At 40.6% G+C, this 4,365-nt stretch overlaps 1 pseudogene; it reads left to right on the plus strand.

Moving 5' to 3' along the window:
* Positions 1-1,474: 1,474 nt before the first annotated feature.
* On the plus strand, positions 1,475-1,982 carry LOC125416645 (large ribosomal subunit protein eL29 pseudogene; annotated as a pseudogene).
* The last annotated feature ends 2,383 nt before the right edge of the window (positions 1,983-4,365 follow it).

Consider the following 4,365-nt stretch of genomic DNA (forward strand, 5'->3'; position numbering starts at 1 on the left):
AAACTTGCTGAATAAAAAAGAGTGGGATTGTTGGCATTGCATTTAAGGGTAGAAAAGGAATGGGAAGCCAGTCTTTTACTTTACAATTTTAATTCCCAGAAAGAATTAAACAGAACAGAAACAGAACAACCTCCATCTTTCCACCCATGCCAGAGGGGAGTCTTTGGGACAAATCCATTTATGCTCATCTATTCTCAAAAATCAACCACAAAACCCAATGATCAATTAAATACTTACCTAGATACTTTAGGTGTCTGAAGAGATGTAAATAATCTAGCAACAAATTCTTTGAAAGCTATCCTAGTTCAGGCTGTATTGGATACAAGGGTAGAGATTTTCTCTAAGGCAAAGCTCTTTTATGACTGAAATATAAGGACAGCATTGCTGCTATTGCAGTTCCAGTGGACCTCGGGTTGTGAACACTGGTGCATTAGTGAATGTGGCTGGAATATATTAAAGAGAAGTGTTTGGCAAGCTGGCTTCTATTGCCATTCTAGGAACTCAGGCTACTGCAGTAGATCTACATCCGAGTTGTGGAACAAGGAAAGCAGGCGGCTGAACTTCCTAACATCCTCCAGCCCAGTCTCCCCATCTTCAATCTCTTCTACAAGCTACTCACAGAATGTAACCTCTTGGGCGGACAAGATAGCTCAATGGGTAGAGGCACTTGACAAACCTGATCTGGGTCAGGACAAACATGGTGGAAGGTGAGAGCCAACTGCCACACATTTTTCTCTGACTTCCACTTATGTGCTGTGGGACACACACACACACACACACACACACACACACACACACACACTTAAATATAGTAAACACATTTAATTTTCAAATAACACAACATTTGGTACAGCATGATTTTCTTGCAATGCCATCATCCTTTGGAACTTGCAAGAGAGCTCCTTTACTTATTTCTTACCTTGACATTCCTGATTGCCCGTCTCTGCTGTAGTTTCTTATATCAACATGGTTCTTTCATTAAGTCATCCTGATCCCTCTGGTCCTTATTTACATTATTCTCACTTCAATCTTGCATTTTATAGTTTTTAATATAGAATAGTCTTTCCTTCTTGCCATAGAATCAATTCTGCATACAGAATTAAGTGATCTTCAGGTTGTGATTAAGTGTTTTATGTACATTGCTTTAGGTATTCTTATCCACATGTTTAAATCTCGGAGAATGTATACACTCTGTCCAAAGGCACACAGGCAAGATACAGAAAGTCAGTATTTGAATCCAGTTCCACTTAAGACTATAAACACAGCTGCCTTTCTATGTCTGATCTTAAAAGGAAGATGGGCTAGCATCATGGAAGAGAGGTGAGAGTTACTCTCTGGCATGACCTGCCCTCCAGATACAAAGTTTGGAAATTAACTCCTGTTAAGAGTAAGTTTTGGGGTGTCGGCCCTATTTTCCGTGCTGCACCTCGGCCTTTCTCTTTCTCTTCCGGTCGCAGGCGTTTTGGGAGCCGCCAGTTACCGTCCAGCCATGGCCAAGTCCAAGAACCACACCACACACAACCAGTCCCGGAAAAGGCACAGAAATGGCATCAAGAAACCGCGGTCACAAAGATATGAATCTCTCAAGGGGGTCGACCCCAAGTTCCCGAGGAACATGCGTTTTGCCAAGAAGCACAACAAGAAAGGCCTGAAGAAGATGCAGGCGAATAATGCAAAGGCCCTGAGTGCCCGAGCAGAGGCCATCAAGGCCCTGGTGAAGCCCAAGGTGGTGAAGTCCAAGGTGCCAAAGGGCCCCACCCGCAAACTCACCCGGCTCACGTTGATTGCTCACCCCAAGCTTGGGAAGCAGATTAGAAGCTATATGGCCAGGGGTCGTAGGCTCCAAAAAACAAAACCCAAGGTTCAAGCCAAGGCAGAGGCCTCAGCTGCAGCTCAGGCTCCCAAAGGTGCCCAGGCCCCTGTGAAGGCCCCATAAAAAAGGTCTCAGTCTGCCAATGTGAAGACAGATGGACTGGTGTGAATATCTACACAGTATTTGCAGATGATTAGGACCTTATGCTGTTTTTGCAAATAAACTTGAGGCAAGATCTATAAAAAAAAAAAGAGTAAGTTTTGTTAATCTATGGATTGCTAAGTGTGAGGAGAAGCAGCTAGAGAGTTCCCATGTCATGAAGTTAAGAGCAAAACCCCCATGCATTGTGCCAGGGGGACCTAGGAGGTGTATAGGAGACCCCCCACTAATCAGTGAGGTCAAGAATGTAACCCAAGAGAGGACAAAAATAAAAAAGGACAAGAAGAGGTATTAGATCATGACTATAAAAGCAGCTAGGAAGAGCACACTATTTTCAAGCAAGAAACAATACTGACATCTCTATACTTGGAGTGTAGAGAAATAATTGGGTAGAGATATTTTTTAATTTGAATTTAATAATTTTTATATGGAAAACAATTTATCATTTGGATTCATCTAAACTAATTTATTTATATTTAATGTCCTGATGAGGAACTTAACTTATGGTATTATTAAACCAGGAGCATTGTAATTTGAGAGAACATAAAAATGTGAAAGACATGAAGTGGGTAAGATAGAATTCCTTTTGATTGATTTTTCTAGGTTATCTGTTACATAATAAGCCTCTTATATAATTAGCGCTCTAAAAGGAACAAGATTTGGTTATTGCCTTATGAATAATATTATATTAGACACTGTGGGTGAAACGAAGATGATTAAGATCCCAGAGGAACTGGGAACCAAGTAGGGTAATTACGACAAGCCAGCAATAGGTATCATATGATGCCGTGCATAATACGCTGTGCGTGTTCTGAAGGGGACTCCAGATCTAGGGAAGAAGGCGCAGGCAGTTTTCAAAGACAGAGATCTCTGAAAAAAATGGGGTAAATCTTTAACAGTGGGGTGGGAGGAGTAAAGAAGGGATGGAGGAAAGGGAAAACTCATATCGGGGGACAGAGAGGTTTCTGGAGTCTTGCCTAATCAGCAGCCATCAGTAGAAACCAGAGAAAGCTGAGGAGACAAAGGTTGTAGCTGGACCATAGAAGCTTCGGCTCTACCACCCAGACTAAGTGATCTGCACAGTACTCGACTGCTTCATTTGTAGACAAGGGCCTATGTTGGGATAGGACTAAAGACATATATGCAAATGAGTATCATAAGCCAACAAACACAGGGACTCTTCAGGAAGAATATTTAGGAGTGTGTTATAGTAATCCAAGAGAAACACTGCGGGAGTGAACACCAGATTTATGAGTAGAGATGGCACAGACCACGAGACTGTGGCTATTGACTTATTGAAATACATGTATTGACAATGCTCTATCCTTTCCAGTTTCACAAGGTAAATTTGTTCGCTGTGCAAAACATCGGGCAAATCTGATTTATTAAATGCTCGTTTTCATCGTTATCTAAACACAATTATATTAAGAAGGCCTGGTGATACCTGTGACATATGGGCTTTGGGAGCAGAACGCCTGGAATGTTGTCCTTGGCTTAGGAAAAAAAGTGAGGAACTGAAATAAAGTTTTCTGGAAATTGATAAAAGTACTTTGGAGATGGTGGTTTTGTTTTTGTTCTCTGTTTTTTTTTTTTTTTTGGTTGCTGTTTATCGCAAGATAAAAACCTAGAACCTTGAATTTTTAGATGCATTAACTTCAAGAATAAAACCTGTAGAATTAGTATTCCTGCTCTACTTCCCCCACTATTCGAAATAGAACTTAATATAAACAGTGGACATTTTTAACACATATAAAAATGTGAAGCCAGTGCATTAAAGAAGGAATCAGGGGAAGAGAAGCTACAGTCCAGACTGTATGCGAATGGCATGCCACATCTTGGAGGTCAAGTTTTCTGGAAGGGATTGTAGGATGTTAAAGTTTTTAAGTGCTGATTAGTTTCTTGATTAATTTTAAATTGACTGTTGCATTTTCTCCAAGCAGGAAAAAAAAATCAATGGAATGAAAGATCCCAGATTTCAATCCTGAGGTTGCCATTGGCTAGAAGAGGGCATTAAGAACTTCATTTCTCTGAGCTTAATTTTTGCAATCTGCTAAATGATATCAGCGTTCTCTCACTTATCTTCCTTGCAAAGCCTATTCTGAAGTTTGTAGGGATGTGTATGGCGTCAAATGGCCTATATCCTCTCCTGGGAAGTGTTTTGCAGTGTTGAAGTATCACTGAAATAAAAGAATAAAGCAGTGCCTCTTTCTAGAGCGACAAATTGCGGGGAGGCTTTGTGGGATAATTGAAATAGTGTTGAATTTGAGTGTTTTAATATTAGAATAAGCAGTTTAGAGATAGATTGTGCATTACCTTTTAGTTTAAAATATAAGACTTCAAAGACATGCCTTACTTTGGGGATACTATATTAGCCCACGGTCCCTAATGCCTGT

The sequence above is a fragment of the Myodes glareolus genome, chromosome 10, assembly GCF_982192425.1.
Source record: "Myodes glareolus chromosome 10, mMyoGla1.1, whole genome shotgun sequence".
Classification (NCBI taxonomy): Eukaryota; Metazoa; Chordata; class Mammalia; order Rodentia; family Cricetidae; genus Myodes; species Myodes glareolus.